The sequence below is a fragment of the Bubalus kerabau genome, chromosome 3 (genome assembly GCF_029407905.1).
Source record: "Bubalus kerabau isolate K-KA32 ecotype Philippines breed swamp buffalo chromosome 3, PCC_UOA_SB_1v2, whole genome shotgun sequence".
NCBI lineage: Eukaryota > Metazoa > Chordata > Mammalia > Artiodactyla > Bovidae > Bubalus > Bubalus kerabau.
This window is the reverse complement of record NC_073626.1, coordinates 117,906,989-117,927,790: the sequence shown is the minus strand read 5'-3', so window position 1 is coordinate 117,927,790 and position 20,802 is coordinate 117,906,989. Positions and strand designations below refer to the sequence as shown.

General features: G+C 39.3%; 1 protein-coding gene across 21 annotated transcripts in view; it reads right to left on the bottom strand.

The window, feature by feature from the left end:
• NCKAP5 (NCK associated protein 5) overlaps nucleotides 1-20,802 on the bottom strand; it is a 1,093,872-nt gene that overhangs the window by 770,037 nt on the left and 303,033 nt on the right. For 2 of the 21 annotated variants that reach the window (XM_055572828.1, XM_055572836.1), the window contains exon 2: nucleotides 4,845-4,901. The exons of 15 other annotated variants lie outside the window; for them this stretch is intronic. The gene's annotated coding sequence lies outside the window, so the exon portion shown is untranslated. Of the gene's footprint in view, nucleotides 1-4,844; nucleotides 4,902-15,471; nucleotides 15,839-20,802 lie in introns of those variants that run through there. 4 more of the 21 variants (XM_055572826.1, XM_055572833.1, XM_055572829.1 and 1 more) reach the window with 3 other exon arrangements.

Here is a 20,802-nt window from a genome sequence, read left to right as displayed (position 1 = left end):
CTGACAAAATTCAATATCCATTTATACTAAACTTTCAACAATGTGGGTACAGAGGAAATATACCTCATCATAATGAAGGCCATATATGAGAAGCACACAGCTAACATTATACTCAACAGTGAAAAGCTAGTAATGTTTCCTCTCAGATGAAGAATAAGACAAGAATGTCCATTCTCCCCACTTTTATTCCGCATAATATTGGAAATCCTTGCCAAAGAAATCATGCAAGAAAAATAAAAGGCATCCAAGTTGGAAAGAAAATAGTAAAACTGTCACTATAAACAGATGACATTATTTTATATGTAGAAAACCCTAAACTTTTCTCCAAAAGAATGTTAGAATAACCAAATTCAGTGAAATGGCAAGGCATAAAATAAATATACAGAAATTGGTTGCATGTCTATATACTAGGAGAAATTAAGAAAACAGTCCCATTTATAATTGCATCAAAAAGAATAAAATACCTAAAATTAATTTCATCAAAAAGTTGAAAAACCTGTACTCAGAAAACTCTAAGACACTGATAAGAGAAATTGAAGACACAAAGAAATGGAAAGATATTCCATGCTCATGGACTGGAATAGTTAATATTGTTAAATGTCCATGTTACTCAAAGCAATCTATAGATTCAATGTAATACTTATCAAACTCCAACATTATTTCATAGAAACAGAACAAATGATTCTAATAGTTGCATGGAAATACAAAAGACTGTGAATAGCCAAAGCAATCTTGAGAAAGACGAACAAAGCATCATGCTCCTCAATTTCAAACTATATTTTAAAGCTAGAGTAATCAAAACAATGTGGCATTGACACGAAAACAGAAACACAAACCAATGGAACAAAGCAAAGAATCCAAAATAAATCCAAATTTTTTATATGGTCAGTTAATTAGTGATAAAGGAGTCAAGAATATGCAATTTAAAAAGGATTGTCTCTTCAATAAATGGTGTTGGGAAAACTGGACGCCACATGCAAAAGAATGAAACTAGACCACTATCTTACACCATATCCCCAAATTAACTCTAAATGGATTAAAGATTTGAATGTAAGACCTGAATTTGAAATTCTTAAAAGATAAAATGGATGGCAAACTCCTTGACATGAGTGTTCTGTGATGAATTTTTAAATCTGATTCCAAAAGCAAAGACCAAAAATGCAAAAATAACGAAGTAGGACTACATTAAACAAAAACAAAAATTTCTGCATAGCAAAGTTGTTGCTTGGTCACCCAGTCATGTCTGACTCTTTGCAGTCTCATAGACTGCAGCATACCAGGCCACCCTGTCCCTTACCATCTCCTGAAGTTTGCCCAAGTTCAGGTCCATTGCATCCATGATACCATCCTGCCATCTTATCCTCTGATGCAAAGTTAACCATCAACAAAAGGTAGAGACAACCTTCTGAATAGAGAGAATATATTTGCAAATCATATACCTGTAATGGGTTAATATTTGAAATATAAAACTCATACTAACTCAGTGGCAAAAAATCCAAACAATCTGATTTTTTAATAAGCAGACATTTTTCTAAAGATGCAAATGAATAGTCAACAGATACATGAAAAGATGTTCAATATCACTAATCATCAGGGAAATGTGAATCAAAACTACAATGAAAAATGCCTCACACCTGTTAGAATAGCTATTATAAAAAACGACATATCTTGACAAGGATATGGAGAAACGGGCACTCCCATGCACTGTAGGTGGGAATGTAAATTGGTGCAGCCAATTTGGAAAACAGCATGGAGCTTCCCCCAAAATTAAAAATGGAACTACCATATGATCTAGTAATTCCACTTTTTTGGTGTATGCATGCTAAATCGATTCAGTCATGTCTGACTCTGTGCAACTCTATGAACTGTAGCCCACCAGGCTCCTCTGTCCATGGGATTCTCCAGGCAAGAATACTGGAGTAGGCTGCCATGCCATCCTCCAGAGGAATCTCCCTGACCCATACATAAAACTGTATAATGTTAGGTGAAAGAACTATGATGTAAAACTGCATAACCTTATGAATATGTACATATACACATATATACATACATATATATGTATATATATATACATATATGAATGTATATATATATATATATATATATATATATATATACACACACGCATATTTGTATTCATTCCCTGGTGGCTCAGTGGTAAAGAATCCACCTGCAATGCAAGAGATGTGGGTTTTATCCCTGGATTTGGAAGATCCCATGGGAAAGGAAATGGCAATCCACTCCAGTATGCTTGTCTGGGAAATCCCAGGGACTGAGAAGCCTGGCAGGCTGGTCCATGGAGTCACAAAAGAGTTGGACATGACTTAGTGACTAAACACACACACACAAACATATACAAATATCAAAGAGGTGAGTAAAAAGTATATACCAGATATGTATATGTATATATGCCTGTATGTGCATGTGTGTATATACACATACATTCTATACTGAACTGTAAGTGAAAAATATGGAATTCACAATATAAAAGGAAGATTCAAAATAATTCAAACAGATTTAATGTCTAAAAATTCAACTACATTTATAAAATTTAAACATCCTAGAAATAAGATGTAGGATGTAAATTATGCATCTTTGTGGTAGACAGAGGGAGGAGGAAGAGAAAGGGGGAAGCAGGAGGATGCAAAGATCTCTCCGTACATAAAGACGGGGCTTCCCTATCTCTGCAGTGGCACTAGTGGCAAAGAATCCACCTTCTAGTGCAGGGGATGTGAGAGACGTAGGTTTGATACCTGGGTCAGGAAAATTCCCTGGAGGAGGATATGGCACCCCACTCCAGTATTCTTGCCAGGAGAATCTCATGGACAGAGGAGCCTGGTGGGCTACAGTCCATGGGGTCACAAACACTCAGACGTAACTGAGCATCTGAGGACATAGGTATAAAGTTATTTTCTATTTGACTTGAAAATCAGAAAAGCTTAAGTACAAGCCTGTGCTTTGCCTATTTATTTAACAGTTGGGAAAAGCAACTTAATAATACGTCATGAAAATTAAAACATTCATGTTCATTTGATCCAGAAATTTCATGTCTAGGAATCACCCTGAGTAAAAAGTCAAAACAAATGATGTTTAAAGTATTATTTATAGAAATATAAAAAATTTGATGTATTAGGTTCCAAAAATAAAGGGTTAGCACACTTTATCCATTTGAAGAATTATACAGTTTCTTAAATTTGTAAAGAGCATATAATAAAATGGATAACAGTATAATATTAGGTGAAAGAAGCATGATATAAAACTGTATAATCTGATATAGCACAGTTTTGAAAATATATAAAAGGTCAAAAGAGAATAAAGCAAATAATACATGGTAACATTATGGACTAAATTAATTTCTTTACTATATAAATATTAAAAGTGATGAATATTATTTAGAAAAATACAGGCCAAGAAAATAATGTCCAAAAATTTAATCATAATTAAATTTTAGAAAGCTGGATCTAAAATACCACAATAAAACAAAATCATTTATATTATCCTAGAGCTAAGCTAGTATTTGAAACAATGAAGCCTTTTTTCACTTGTTCTTGTCAATGTTCTGCTAAAAGCATTTCACCCAAGTGAAGACAGGCGAGGAACCCCAAGTTACACCATGACATAGCTGTATGATATGTTTTAAAATTTTTACAAAGGTATGGCATCTGTTCATTGTGCAAAGGAATCTAACTTATGCAAATTAGAATCATTTTGGAGCTATATTTCAGGGAATTTACCTTTTACTTCTTTGATGAACATGCTTCAGGACAGTGAGTATGAAACATTTAAAGTAATTAGGTTTACAGATAAACGGAACACCGCATATCTGTGTAGTATAAGCCCACTTAATGTGAGCCTGGTATTGTCTGATCTGTGTCGGTTCTGAGCAAAGCCCATTATAAATGAATTCCAATGATGAGAGGATCTTGTTTTTCATTCACTTCAAGTGGAGTTTAGAATATAATACTATTTCAAAGCTTACAGAGATCCAAAATCCCTGAAAAAAATCGTTAGGTTATAATCACCATAATTTATGTCGGAGCTTGTGAAATCCTGTCAGCAGTTTTATACTACTTACGTAGGATTCCAAATCCACCTGCAGGCAAAGCTGTATGAACTAGGCCAGCTGTTCTAATCAACCTAGCTAGCATTAGTTACAGGATTTTTCACACCTAGGAAATGACTAACTACTATAACAAGTGATGCTGTCCTCAAAAGTTATTTTGTCACCTTAACAGAAAGGTACATCTATTCAGTAAATAGAAAATATTAAAACATACTCACTTTGGAAATGACATAGCAAGGTAACAGACAAGAAAGGTACCTCATACTTGACTAGCATCTGTGCCAACATAAGTTCTTCCAATAAAATATTTTAAAATGTTAAACAACACAAACAAATCAATTCAGGAATACTAGCTGTGACAAATTCATCTCACTGCAATTATCTCTCCACTAGCCACCTCTAATTTTTCTTTTCCAATCATTCTTTAAACCTCACTTGTACTGCAAATTCTTCAGTGGAACTGCTCCACTAGAGCCACTGATGGCCTCCACAGATGGAATCGCAGAGTATTGCTTTGATCCTTATTGTATGAACAGTTCCTATAGCAAGACATGTGAAATCATACTTTCTCCCTCTTTGGTATTCTATGAAAGTGTTTCCTGCATGCTATCACTCTGAGATCTTTGGGTTTTTTTTTTTTTTTCCTTCCTTCTTCTTCCTCTTCCAGCCCCTTATGTATTAAAAGTAAGGTTCTATCACAGGCCCCTTTTCTACTGGAAAATCCTATAGACTACTAGGTCTTCAAATATCACCCCAAATCCAGAAACTCCCAAATATTTACCTGTAAGCTAGATCACCCTTTTGGGCTTCTCAGATGGCTCAGAGTTAAAGAATCCACCTGCCAATACAGAAGACGTGGGTTCAATCCCTGGGTCAGGAAGATTCCCTGGAGGAGTAAATGGCAACCCACTCCAGTATTCTTGCCTGGAAATTCCATGGACAGAGGAGCCTGGTGGGCTGCAGTCCATGGGGTTGCAAAGAGTTGAACACAACTTAGCAACTGAGCATGCAGATCACTCTCTTGAGGTCTAATCTGGTGTATCTGGCTATTTACCAAACAGGTCCCTTTGAATGTGCCACAGATCTTCAAAGCACCTATTCCTTCATTTTTGTACCCTCCAATACTTAGCTGAGCACTTGGAACATCACAGATGTGTGATAAATAAATGAATAAGTAAATTAGTTAATCAGCTAGATGTAGTCAGTCTAATAAAAGAGAATCTGAAATTATAAGTATATTAGTTTGACCTTACAGGGCTATTTTTTAACTGAAAAAGGTTACAGTGGTCATAGAGACATTAGGCAGGTTTCCAAAATCACTGTATGCTCGCTTTTACTCTATTAGTACAAACCAGAAATGGAATCTGAAAAATAACCTATGGACAGTTTTCCAAAATCATTGTGTTCCGCTGATCTCCTAATCCTTCCTCCTGAGGAAGATTTAGCTACACTGCTTATCTATGCTATGTAAGTCATACAGGCTGTCAAAGATTTCAACATAATACAAAAAAAAAAAGTCATAGCCAAAGTTTGTTGTCAAATAGAAGGATAATGGATAGCAAAATGAACAGTAAACCCCACAGGGTGAAAACATCTCTTAATCTCTGTCACATATGAGAATTTCATTAATATAAATTAATAGTGACAGAGTATAGACAAATAGTACATGTGGTCCTCAAAAAGTTTCATTTCTGCTATTTGGTACCAAGGCAATGCAATTAATGCAAATCAAACTATGAGTACAGTTTAACAGGACACTGTAGTACAATATGTATCAATTTGTTGGAGACCACTAAATTGTCCCCCATTGTATATTTATTTTAAAGGTAACTGACAAAAAACAAGGCAACTATATTCAATATCCTGAGATAAACCATAAAGGAAAAGAATATGAAAAAGAACACACATATATATATACATGTATGCATATACATATATGTCTGAATCACTTTGCTATACAGAGAAATATTAATTTATATATTATAAATCACTGCTGCTACTGCTAAGTCACTTCAGTCGTGTCCGACTGTGCGACCCCATAGACAGCAGCCCACCAGGCTCCCCCGTCCCTGGGATTCTCCAGGCAAGAACACTGGAGTAGATTGCCATTTGCTTCTCCAATGCATGAAAGTGAAAAGTGAAAGTGAAGTCGCTCAGTCGTGTCCGACTCTTAGTGACCCCATGGACTGCAGCCTACCAGGCTCCTCCACCCATGGGATTTTCCAGGCAAGAGTACTGGAGTACTGGAGTGGGGTGCCATTGACTTCTCTATACTTCAATAAAAAAATAAAGACAGCTTCCACTCCTCCCCAGTTTCAGCTGAGCACTTGGTTCCTGAGCTGGAGTTTCTATTTCCCAGCATGTTAGGTGTGAACATGTGACTGAGTTCAAGTCAATAACATGGAGCAAAAATGGTACTTGCACTATCCAAGGAATCCTCAACCTAAAGACAAGTTTCTTGGGACTTCCCTGGCAGCCTAGTGATTAAAATTTAGTGCTCCCAATAGAGGGGGCACAGGTTCAATCCCCAATCAGGTATCAGGGAACCAAGCTCCCACATGCCACATAGCATGGCCTTAAAAAAATCCTAACAAAGTAACTTCAAATTCTGTTTTTAAAAAAATGGCAAGTTGCTTGCCCATTACACATTCTCCCCCTGGGAGGGACGAGTAACAACCTTGGACTCAAAAACAGAAGGGCAAAACTGAATGATTGTAAAGCAGATGTCTGCCCACCTTGTGAAAAAGAAGTAAGTTTCTATCTTAGATGAAACACATTTTGGGATCTCATTGTCACACAACTTGGCCTATACCATAAGTAATAGAATAAATACTCTGTTCAAAAGACAATTCTTTCAAAATTAACAGACAAAGTAAAATATGGTACTAAACAACCAACTTCACATCTCCATATTTCTTGATTGATTGATACACTTTGTCGTCATTTTCCAAAGCACTTTGGCATCCATTCTCATTTAATCCTCACAATACCTTTAAGTCATGGTCACCATTTCAATTTAGAAGACTATGGCTCAGATTATGGTTAGATGATTTGTTTGGGGTCAAACAATGACAGACTTAAGACAATCACTCAGTCTAGCACATTTCTCATTGCCCCAGGCCAAAGTGAAGTGGGAGAATGTCCTTCCCTGTGGGCTAACTGCCCTCAAAGTAGATTCAGTGCTGACAGATGGAAACTAGAGGGGCAATGACTCCCCCAGTCCCTCACTTAGGGGGATCTGGAGAGATGCAGTCATAAACAAAGTCAGGAATAAACCTTCAAATTCATACTAATGGTACATGCTGTGTAAGTTTGACTTTGGTTTTGCTTTGATAAGGCCAAGGGCAGAAGTTAAATTAGTAGGCTCATATTTAGCACTCTAAGAAATGGAATGAATTCAAACACAATACATTTTAATTTTTATCACATTTGACAAAAGATGCTATTACTGATACCTAGATATTCTCTGAGGAAAAGACATAAGAGTTATACTTGGTTTTAAGTGAAAAAGAGAAGTGTTGCTGCATTTCTAAGTTGCTTATATTATTTTCATACTTACTGTTTTATAGCAATTTGGGAGATAAGTATATATTGGTCAAATAAGGAACTCATTTAAATGGGAAAATAACTTACTTTCAATTTTTCTTTTTATTTTTTCCTGAAGTGGAAATGAAAAATAATTCAATCAATCCTAAAACTGTGCGGTCAGTAACATATCATTTGTCAGCAAGGCAGTAGATTATATATATATATATGATTATATATATAGCTCAAGAAAAAATCGGTCACCATAAAAATATAAATGACATAGTTAACAGAGTCCTCATTTCAACCTTGATTCCTGTTTTGATGGAGAGATGCTGACAGAGCCTTACATAAGTGGAAAGCCTCAATGAGGTCACTAGCTACTGTAAGTAGAAGAGTTTGGCCACAGAAAGTTCAAGGACTATTCCAAATTCCAGTATCACATCAAAACACATCAGGAATTGACTGATGGATCCATTACAGTAATATACTGAACTTTTCCCATTTCCTTCCACTTATATCAGATCACAGAGCACTATTGCACTAATTACAGTGTGTCATAGCTCCCCGCGCCTACAACACTATTCAAAATCTGGCTAGTTATATTCTAATTTTATCTCCTATTATTCCCCCAAAGCGGTCCTGGGACTCGTGTTTCCAGGCTCCTCACTTTTCCTCAAAATATAATAAGCAAGATATAAGCTCTCTGCGATTGCAGCACCTAGCACAGGACTGCAGAAAGGTAGCTGCCAAGTTAAGTTTCACCAGTGCCATCCACAATTAGGCTCTTGAGAGACCAGTATAGTAGCAGTGGTGTTAGTCATTCAGGCATGTCTGGCTGTTTGTGATCCCGAGGACTGTAGCCAACCGGGCTCCTCTGTCTACTCGAGTGGATAAGTTCCCTTGTCCAGGGGATCTTGAATAAACTATCCTCCTCTGGACAGGTGAGTATAAGATGCCTATTGCATGTGGGAGAGGAGATACTGACAAGGACACAGATAACATTTCGAGCCACAAGACAGAAGTGAGGTCACCTGAGGGAGGAACAACACTGAAGATGAAAGGATCCCATAGTCAAAGGTTGGGAGAAGGAAAATAAGCCAATAAGTGAAGGAGAAGTCAGTGAGAGAGAAAGAGGGATGAATTTCCCAAAGTGTTTCAAAAAGAGAAGGTCAAATACAATCAAGGATCACATAAGACAGGCCCCAAAGTTGACCTTGGCCTTTGCCACGATGGAGCCCTCAGTGGTCTGATGAAAGCGGTTTTCATGGATCAGGCTCTCCAGAGTCCTTGCTGGGGAGAGTCAATGAAGTTTGATGCCAGGTTGGAGAAAAAGTGTGAACAGAGCTTTCTAGAAAATATCATGTGTCTTAAAGGTCAATGCTCCTGAGACAAAAAATGGCAGATTCCAGGTCCCAGACCAAAGATTCTGGTTCTGTAAATCTGGGAGTTAGGGAAGCCCCAGAGATCTAATTTTAACAAGAATAGAGAAGAAAATATTGTCAGTTTTCTAGGGGCACTTTTGGAGAATGGTCGGCTACATGGAGGTTTCAGTCATTTTTGAGTGTCTAATGCATCAAACCCAACCAACCAATCACCAACAAGCAATCAACTAATTGAACCTTTTGCTGACCCACTCACAACACTTGTTCTATCTCCATGAGTCAGGGTGTTGGGGTCAATTGACATTCCCACATTTTTAAAGAAAACTGGGAACACAAAGGTGTTTGAGAAAACCAGTATATCATTCTATCCATGTTGGAGCCAGGAACTCTTCTAGGAAAGCTTGGGTTGCCTATCCTAGGAAGATGCCCTTGCCACACAAAAAAGCAGTAAAAATATTTTAAAATGTTTTTTGTTTTCATATTCATGCTTAGTAAGAGATATTCTCTAAGAAACGGGCTACTTCCTACTGGGTGATTAAGATGATGCATTTATGTATTAACACGGAAACCTTGTTTGGATTTTATTTTCTGAGCCTGAAAGCATTTGTGGATTCAAGGATTTGAGTACATTGCTGTTAAACTGCATTTCTCACTTGTGGGCACTGTACATCAATCATGCTGGAGAAAAACATTCCTCCTGGAGTGAGAGGTTTCAAAGACTCCCTCTCTATTGCCTCTGGGTCCGGGTGGGTGGTGTACAGAATCAGGTCTCATTGATGTCTATATTTTCATCATAAAAATAAAAAAATGAAGGTAATGGACCCAAGCTCGAGTTTTTCTCACTCTCCTGTGGCTGGAGGCTATTGTTGTAAGTATTTAAACATTCAGACTTGTTTGGGTGAAAAGAAACACTAGCTCTCTCTTGTATTTCCTAAGACAAGAAAAGGCAGAACATCTGGATGACCACCATTGACCATGTTCTTCCTCTTACCCTTCAATCTGGTGTCCATATTATATATCAAATGATGTATAATGGGAGACCACAGGTGCCCCCCTAACACACATCTTGGGAAATAAAGGATGGTGGCGCTAAAGAGATATGCCATCTCTCAACAACCTTCTCTGATATAATATTCTGCACGGCATATGTGTGTGTGTGTGCACACACATATAGTATATCTGTATTATCAATGCAAAATAGGAAAGAGGGCTAAAAAGTTATGAAAAATTCTAGAACTCAAAAATTTTAGTGTAATTGACAAAAGCTATAAGGGCACAGTCCAAAATAAGAACAAACAATCATGAATAGTTTCTGGCTGTACCAGAAAAACTCCAAGCTTGGATGGAACAGAAAAAGAGTAGAAAGGGTCTCCTACATAATAGTCTGTGTGATTTATTCAAATGAACTATTCTGTGGCCATCTCCCTTCTTGCACACACCAAAGGGAAGCAAGGAAGTTTGATCTCAGGATTGAAAAGAACTGTCCTTACAGAGACTAGACTGGCGGTTGCCAAGAGGGAGGGGGTAGGAGAGGGATGGGCTGGGAGTTTGGGGTTAGTAGATACAAACTACTATATATTGGATGAATAAACAATAAGGTCCCGCTGTACAGCGCAGGGAACTATATTCAATATCCTGTAACAAGACATAATGGAAAAGAATACGACAAAGAATGTATAGTGGTGCTAGTGGTAAAGAATCCGCCTGCTAATGCAGGAAATGTTAAGAGACGCAGGTTTGATCCCTGGGTCAGGAAGATCCCCTGGAGGAGGGCATGACAAGCCACTCCAATACTCTTGCCTAGAGAATCCCATGGACAGAGGGGCCTGACGGGCTGCAGTCCATAGGGTCACACCGAGTTAGACACAACTGGAGCGACTTAGTAGGCACATTTGCACATATGTATAACTGAGTCACTTTGTTGTATAGCAGTAATTAACACAACATTGTAAATCAACTCTACTTCAGTTTTTAAGCAAAGAAAGAAAAAAGAATTGTCCTCTACTAAGGATTAATTTCATCCTTGGACAGACAGGGCCAGGGCATTAGGGTGGCATTTGAAGATTGGATTCTGTGTGGCTTGGGGGCCTAAGAAAGAAATAAAAAGGAGCTGGTATCCACTGGTGCCTCTGCAAGAGATACTAGTAGAACCCTGCCAGTCAGAGCTGTCAGCCTGAAAGACCTCAATGAATCATGGAGAGCTCTAGGTTGCTTCTTTAGCTGTGGCTATCCACGGAATGAATCAGGGCAAAGACTAATAGAGTTTTGCCAAGAAAATGCACTGGTCATAGCAAACACCCTCTTCCAACAACACAAGAGAAGACTCTACACATGGACATCACCAGATGGTCAACACTGAAATCAAATTGATTATATTCTTTGCAGCCAAAGATGGAGACGCTCTATACAGTCAACAAAAACAAGACCAGGAGCTGACTGTGGCTCAGATCATGAACTCCTTATTGCCAAATTCAGACTGAAATTGAAGAAAGTAGGGAAAACCACTAGACCATTCAGGTATGACCTAAATCAAATCCCTTATGATAATACAGTGGAAGTGAGAAATAGATTTAAGGGACTAGATCTGATAGATGAAGTGCCTGATGAATTATGGATGGAGGTTCGTGACATTGTACAGGCGACAGGGATCAAGACCATCCCCATGGAAAAGAAATGCAAAAAAGCAAAATGGCTGTCTGGGGAGGCCTTAAAAATAGCTGTGAAAAGAAGAGAAGTGAAAAGCAAAGGAGAAAAGGAAATATATAAGCATCTGAATGCAGAGTTCTAAAGAATAGCAAGAAGAGATAAGAAAGCCTTCTTCAGCGATCAATGCAAAGAAATAGAGGAAAACAACAGAATGGGAAAGACTAGAGATCCCTTCAAGAAAATTAGAGATACCAAAGGAACATTTCATGCAAAGATGGGCTCGATAAAGGACAGAAATGGTATGGACCTAACAGAAGCAGAAGATATTAAGAAGAGGTGGCAGGAATACACAGAAGAACTGTACAAAAAAGATCTTCATGACCAAGATAATCACGATGGTGTGATCACTCACTTAGAGCCAGACATCCTGGAATGTGAAGTCAAGTGGGCCTTAGGAAGCATCATTACGAACAAAGCTAGTGGAGGTGAAGCAATTCCAGTTGAGCTATTTCAAATCCTGAAAGATGATGCTGTGAAAGTGCTGCACTCAATATGCCTGCAAATTTGGAAAACTCAGCAGTGGCCACAGGACTGGAAAAGGTCAGTTTTCATTCCAATCCCAAAGAAAGGCAATGCCAAAGAATTCTCAAACTACCACACGGTTGCACTCGTCTCACATGCTAGTAAAGTAACGCTCAAAATTTTCCAAGCCAGGCTTCAGCAATACGTGAACCGTGAACTTTCTGATGTTCAAGCTGGTTTTAGAAAAGGCAGAAGAACCAGATATCAAATTGCCAACATCCACTGGATCATGGAAAAAGCAAGAGAGTTCCAGAAAAACATCTATTTCTGCTTTACTGACTATGCCAAAGCCTTTGACTGTGTGGATCACAATAAACTGTGGAAAATTCTTCAAGAAATGGGAATACCAGAGCACCTGACCTGCCTCTTGAGAAACCTATATGCAGGTCAGGAACCAACAGTTAGAACTGGGCATGGAACAACAGACTGGTTCCAAATAGGAAAAGGAGTACGTCGAGGCTGTATATTGTCACCCTGCTTATTCAACTTATATGCAGAGGACATCATGAGAAACGCTGGGCTGGAAGAAGCGCAAGCTGGAATCAAAATTGCTGGGAGAAATATCAATAACCTGAGATATGCAGATGACACCACCCTTATGGCAGAAAGTGAAGAGGAACTAAAAAGCCTCTTGATGAAAGTGAAAGTGGAGAGTGAAAAAGTTGGCTTAAAGCTCAACATTCAAAAAACGAAGATCATGGCATCTGGTCTCATCACTTCATGGGAAATAGATGGGGAAACAGTGAAAACAGTGTCAGACTTTATTTTTTTGGGCTCCAAAATCACTGTAGATGGTGACTGCAGCCATGAAATTAAAAGACACTTACTCCTTGGAAGGAAAGTTATGACCAACCTAGATAGCATATTGAAAAGCAGAGACATTACTTTGCCAACAAAGGTCCATCTACTCAAGGCTATGGTTTTTCCAGTGGTCATGTATGGATGTGAGAGTTGGACTGTGAAGAAGGCTGAGTGCCGAAGAATTGATGCTTTTGAACTGTGGTGTTGGAGAAGACTCTTGAGAGTCCCTTGGACTGCAAGGAGATCCAACCAGTCCATTCTGAAGGAGATCAGCCCTGGGATTTCTTTGGAAGGAATGATAGTAATGCTGAAACTCCAGTACTTTGGCCACCTCATGCGAAGTGTTGACTCATTGGAAAAGACTCTGATGCTGGGAGGGATTGGGGGCAGGAGGAGAAGGGGATGACAGAGGATGAGATGGCTGGATGGCATCACTGACTCAATGGACGTGAGTCTGAGTGAACTCCGGGAGTTGGTGATGGACAGGGAGGCCTGGAGTGCTGGGATTCATGGGGTCACAAAGAGTCGGACACGACTGAGCGACTGAACTGAACTGATCTACTGGTACACCCTTGAACTTGTCCAACATCCTCCAGGAAGAGGCCACCTCTACAGAAAGAAACTTAGCTCCTTGAAGGCCAGTTCAATGGTATTTCAATATGGTTCCCTAAGCCAGGATCAGTACTGATAAAATAGGCATTAAGGCAAAGCAGGACATGTCTGACTGCCACTCTTCATTTTCAGATCTTTAAATATGACCAGGAAAATGTCAAGTGGGTACTAAACAGTAGGAGGTTGAAAGTGAGGACTCCCTTCTGCCAATGGATCCCTGCCTCCTGAAGACAAACAGACTGCATCCAGGGGCTGTCTATATTTTCATGAGGCAGCCCCTCTTTCTAGTTTGCAACTCTGCCAAGGCAGAAAAAGGGCACAGTGGGGGACTTCCATGGTGGTCCAGTGGTTAAGAATCTGTCTTGCAATGCAGGGGAATGGGTTCCATCCCTAGTCAAGGAACTAAGATCCCACAGGCTGCAGAGCAACTAAGCAGGTAAGTTGCAACTACTGAAGCCTGTGTGCTCTGGAGCCTGCATGATGCTGAGCCCACATGCTGCTGCTGGAGAGTCCATGCGCTGCAGTGAAAGATCCCGAGAGCTGGAAGACCCAATGCAGCCAAATAAAGAAAAACAAATATTTTTTTTAAAAGAGAAAGGGCACAGTGGGAAAACATGCCCTCCTCTGAAATGACAGAACAATTTTCTTCTTCAGCTTTGCCTCCAGAGACCCTGAGCTTCCAGCCTAGCGGATTCTTTAATACCAAGATAAACAGTTTCCCCCAGAATCAGGCCCATGGCATGACTGCCAATCACTAGGAAGATTTTAGCATAGTGTTGGAAGATGCAGAGAAAGGATTTAGGAAGTAGAAGATAAAAATAAAAATAAATAAAACCCAATAACAATTCAGTAGTGAACTTTCCATTTTTCTCAAGGTGAAGTGAAAGTCACTTAGTTGTAACTGACTTTTTGCGACCCCATGGACTATACAGTCATGGAATTCTCCAGGCCAGAATAGTGGAGTGGATAGCCTTTCCCTTCTCCAGGGGATCTTCCCAACCCAGGGATGGAGCCCAGGTCTCCCTCATTGCAGGTAGCTTCTGTACCAGCTGAGCCACCAGAGAAGCCCTTTCTCAAAGAGACTGGATTAAATACCATTGTTTCCACTCTCAATGCTATAGTGTGATATATAGGAAGAAATTTGAGTTTATTCTCTAAAGTGCCCCAAATGTCTTATAGTATAACATGATTACCACTCTGGTTAAAAAGTACTCTTATTAGAGGTAATTAGAGGGCTGATACAGCTGAAGGAAATGGCACTGTCTCTTGTTGGAAAGGTAATTAGAAAACCATTTTGTCCTGACAATGGGAACTCTCTCTGATTCAGGAGAAAAGAAATTTCTTTCTCTTGAAGGGCAAGGAAAATCAAGTAGGTGTTAGAATGTGGTTATAGGAGTCTTGAATGCTTTCATTAGTAAATCTAAAGAGAAATGTTGTAACACACAGCACCTCTTAATTTAGAGAGAGACTTTGTACCCAGGGTCACCATTTCTCGGCACCCATTCATCACTGGAAGAGAAGCAGGATCAGAACACAGCATCTCATAACTTCACATCACCTGAGCCCTGCTCACATTCATTCTCCTCTCAGCTCTGCCAGGTCTGACCAAAATGGTCCTTTAGCTTTAGCTGAATACCTATTATGGGGCTTCCCAGGTGGCAATAGTGGTAAAGAGCCTGCCTACTAATGCAGGAGACATAAGAGACACAGGTTCAATCCCCTGGAGGAGCGCATGGCAACCCATTCCAGTATTCTTGCCTGGAGATTCCCATGGACAGAGAAGCCTGGTGGGCTACAGTGCATAGGGCCACAAAGAGCCAGACACAACTGAAGCAACTTAGCACACAGCACAAATACCTGTTATACTTCAGAAAAGTACATTCTTCTTAAAATTAGGATCTAATTCAGCTTTTATTCCTGTGTGGTCTCCTGACCAGCAGTAGCTTCACCTGCAAACTTGGTAGAAATGCAGATTCTCGGGTCTTTCCTTAAACCAACTGAAGCAGAACCTTTATAGGCAGGGCCCACCAATCTGTTTTTACCAAGACCCCCAGGTGTTTCTGACCTCACTTTACTTTGAGAACCATCCGCAATAAATGGTTAATAAGTTAATCAGCCCCTCCTTATTACATTCATTACCCACGTGTCCCACCCCTAGAATTTTCAAAAGTAACTAATCTCAAAAGTCCATAATTAGTTTGAGTTGCTCTCAGCATTGAGTAAAGATTCCAAGTTTTTTCTTTTCTTTTTTTTAAATCTCATTTTGAGGGTAGGGGACTAGAGAATCATTAAGGGACTTGCTTCATCGCATCTGGTGAAAACTCCATTTAAAATAGTGCAAAATAGCTGTGCTGCTGTGAAGCCAGCTTTCATACTAATGATGAAGGTGCCATTTAAAAAAATCAGCATGGGGTCAGTAACCATGATAAGTAAAATGGTAGGAGGCACACCTGTGCTGTTACTCTAATTTTTTCTTTTAAGTATTTCCTCTGAAAGCCTTAAGTAGCCAAGACCATTCAGTGAACAGACTGGGCAACATATGAGACTTGAAGAGTCATGAGCTCTTTGTACCAGGACAATCACCCAAGACAAGAACTCCATTAAAACAAATACATATCTGGGGTTGAGACACAGACAGGTCACTTACCAGTGGATAGTAATTTAGCTATCCTAATCCTTATTTTTGATGAAAATAAACCACATTTAGACAAGGCAGATGCGTTAAGTCAATTTAGAAAGGCAATTTACTATGATGAGGTTGTTAATGAGTCAAAAAGAACATCAGGAAATTTATGCAAATATTTTTGAGAATTTGTTCTGAGTATGCAAATGCCACATAATTAGTTATCCTGCTTTTCATGCAAAATTAAATTTGCTATAATAACGAATCACAGTCAAGAATAAGACTAGTTAACATGAGAGGGACCCTCATTTTTATGACTGAAAGGCTGCAAATTGAGAGTAAACTGCAGGTGAATCTCATTGCAGTCTCCAGTACTGTTATTCACTCAGATCAAACAAAACCAACTGGAGTGAGAGGTGGGAGGATTCTGCTGACTCTGGCACCACTTGTCTGGATGCAAGAATCAAAAGCAGTAGAAACAATGTGTCTTTTAGCCTCTAATTATTTTGGAAGGACTCAGCACTATCATTTAATAATATCAGAAAAACAAAACCAAACTTCTATTTTGGAATCTCTCTAAAATCTTAGTACTGCTCCATTCCTTCCTGCCCTAGGCTGATAGGCTAGAGAGAATTTAGCCTTCTAGCATATTGATTCTCCCTTCTTTACTCTATAAACACTCCCACTAACAAGTGGGCTCTGGACCTCCTTTTGTTGGACAGGTTCTTATCTTATGACCTTGCTGGAAAATCTGGAAATTAGGCTCTACGTGCCTCCTGGCCTGGCACTAGTGGTAAAGATCTCACCTGTCAATGCAGGAGACATTAGAGATGTGGGTTCAATCCCTGAGTTGGGAAAATCTCCTGGAGAAGGGCATGGCAATGCACCCCAGTATTCTTGCCTAGAGAATCCCATGGACAGAGGAGCCCAGTGGACCATAGTCCATAGAGTTGCAAAGAGTCAGACATGGGTGAAGTGACTTAACACATGCGCACACACACACACAAACACACACACACACACACACACACACACACACACACACATGCCTTCTGGGCACTTGAGTTATAGGTCATCTTCATTTGCACAGGACTGAGGCTTCTCAGGGTATGAGACTTTCAGAGCTAACACCAGGGAAGTCTTGGACAAACTGGGTCAAGGTGGTCACTCTACCGTAATCACAACTCTTAACTCTCAGCCTCTTTGCCCATTCTATAACCAAGCAGGACCCTCAGGGGTCTTCACAGGACACACCTTCTTCTAGGTCCTCCACCTGCCTCTTATTCGTAGAAAAACTTTAGCCTCCTAGGCCTTCTCTGAGTCCCAAAGTGTAAATTTAACCAGAGAAGTGAGAAAATGCTAAAAGAAAGGAAAACAGTCAAGCAAGACAAAATATAATAGTTTAGCCATTAAACAAAGTCAAGGACCTTTAGTTCCTTTTCAAGGGCTGTAGATAATATTCTGAGCCATATCCTTTGAGCTGTTTTGTGGACACGGAAACCCCTACCAGGTGGAAGAAGTTAATTGTGTGTTGCCCACAAGCATGTAGCCCCCAGACCTGCTGGAACCAGAAGGTTGATGATGTTGACTCCTGGTTACCTCATTATCAACCAATCAGAAGAACGTCCATGAGCTGATTACACGCACTGCAACCCGTTCCCTCACCCTATCTTTAAAAACTTTTCTCTGAAAGCCTTTCAGAGTTCAGGACTTCTGAGCACCATTCACCTGGACGCCTTGCTTTGGCATCCTGCAATAAACACTGCACTTTCCTTCACCACAACCTGCTGTCAGTAGACTGGCATTACTGTGAATGTGCAAAGGAACCCAAGTTTGACTTGGTAACAATTTCTCATTACTGGGCTTCAGTTTTTCTAAAAAATGTTCTAAGTTCCTTTCTGGAAATGGATTCATCCCTAAACTTTATTGCAACTGACCTGACTTAACTCTAGGGGTTGCTTTTGCTCATCCACCATCTACTAAAGAGGTGGACAGTGATGAGTCCAATCACTGTCCCAGGTCTTGCATTATCCCACGTGGACTGCTCTGGAATCAAAGGCTTGTTCTCTTACAGGGAGCTCACTCTCAGAGGGCCCATGCCCTCAACATCACCCCCAGGTTAAAGCCCCCAAGATAGATCAGTTTGCATCACAGCCATGCCTCCACCCTAGACCCTGTGTGTGACATCTATTACTACTCAGGACACTTCAGTGGGGCCAGCCCTTCAACCAGTCTGGACTCAGTTATATTCTCGGTTTCTAGTTAGTCCACACTGGATTATTATTGATATCTCAGTTTTACTTCTTAAAATATACTTTTCTGTCTCCTACTAGAAGTGAACACTGTACTTCTTGAACATTCATGTTGTCTTTCCTCAAAAGGATCACAAAGCACTGGGCATAATACTGTTGCTCTGTTTAAGATAGTATTTTACTGCATTAGTATTGGGTTAAACTTCCTTTTAACCCAATACTCAGTCCATGGGGTTGCTAAGAGTCGGGACACGACTGAGCGACTTCACTTTCCCTTTTCACTATCATGCATTGGAGAAGGAAATGGCAACCCACTCCAGTGTTCTTGCCTGGAGAATCCCAGGGACGGGGGAGCCTGGTGGGCTGCCGTCTCTGGGGTCGCACAGAGTCGGACATGACTGAAGTGACTTAGCAGCAGCAGCAGCATACTTCATTTTATTGTTCTTCACTTTATTGTGCTTTGCAGAGACATTTTTTACAAATTGAAGGTTTGTGGCAACCCTGCCTCGAGCTAGTCTACTGGCACCGTTTTTCCCACAGCATTTGCTCACTTCATGTCCTTGTGTCACGTTTTGGAAATTCCTGCACTATTTCAAACTATTTCATTGTTATCATTTTATTTGTTATGGTGATCTCCAATCATGATCTTTGATGTTACATCAGGACCCACGGAAGGTTCAAATCATAGTTAGCATTTTTTTAGTATTTTTTTACTTTATTTTATAAATATTTTATTTTACTTTATTTTATAAAGTATTTTTTTAATTAAAGGATGAACATTTTTTAACATAATGCTACTGTACACAAAATAGGCTACCATATAGTGTAGACATAACTTTTATATGCACATTGAAACCAAAAACTTCTTATGACTTGCTCTATTGCAATATCTGCTTTATTGCAGTGATCTGGAACTGAGCCCACAATATCTCCAAGGTTGGCTTGTATGAGAGAAACAGATTTTAGTAGCATGTTTTTGGCTAAAAGTAGAAGCCAAAGCTCTACTAAATTTAGAAAGAAACTCCAGAATTTGAAAGCTGAAGCCATTCCTTAGATTTGATAAAAGATGGACATGGTAGAGGTAATTTGTAAAAACAAAAGGGGGAAATGAGTGATAAAAGGGCTTTGCCTGGCCACCGACACATGGAGACATCCAGCTTCCTATTGAGCCTGGCTGTTAAAAGCACTTGACTTTTTTGGTTTCAAGAGCTTGCTATCTACCTCCTTGCTACACCCCAAGCTTGAAATGAAATAGTCCCTATCCACATACAATGTGTTTGACTCTTTTATCCTCTATTCCACTTCACCATAAAAAAAAAAAAAAAGGACAATACCCAGATTAAACCCAACTCCAGAGCAATAGTTATTTAATTCACTTCAATTTAAGCTAAAAGCCTTCTCAACTTTAACTATGCCTTATCTTAGCTTGCTTTTAAACTTAATTATCTAAATCTTAAATTGTGCCTGTGCATTTACTTTACCCAAAAGTATGTTTCTGTAAGAATTGTATGTGGACCTAATTTTCATACACTGAATCATTTTATAAAGTGAGTATCATCCCTCAATTCATCACGTTTGTAGAGTGTATTTTATATATACCAGAGTTGCTTAGCAGAACATCAGTAGATTTGATAAAACATATATATTAAAATATCAGTAGTTAAATCAGTAAATATTTTAGTACTCACTATGCAAATTCTGTTCTGCTACAGACAAGACCATTAGCTTCTGAGAATGTAACATTGCATAGATGTAGGAAAGTTACACACACTTAATCATATGGACATATTTTACATAAAAAGGATACCATTCTAACTATGATTGAGATCCAGCAGCATGTAAGATCAAGGCTTGTGGGAGCATGCGGGAAAATAATTTATGTATAAAAATCACGTTACATAATGCCTTATATTTAATACAGTGTCATACAATTTGTTACTGTCCATTCAAAATATCCTTCAAAAACTGCATATCAGAATATTCCCTGGATCAGATGAAGGATACCTACAACCCATATAGACTCTGATACCTCTGCTTCTCTGCAGCCTTACTTTTAAGAGGGTGGGGCCAGATCAGTAGTTGGCAAACTTCACAAGGCATCAGAATCAACTGGAGAGCTTGTTAAAACAAAGATGGCAGGAGCAAGACCTGAGAATCTGTATTTCTAATAAGTTCCCAGGTGATGCTGATGCTGCTGGGCTTAGAACACACTTGGAGAACCACTGAACTATATCTCAGATCAAGGCGCTAAGGCTGCTACAGGTTTTTTTTATTGTTATTTTTTTATTATTATTTTTTTTTACTTTAAAATAT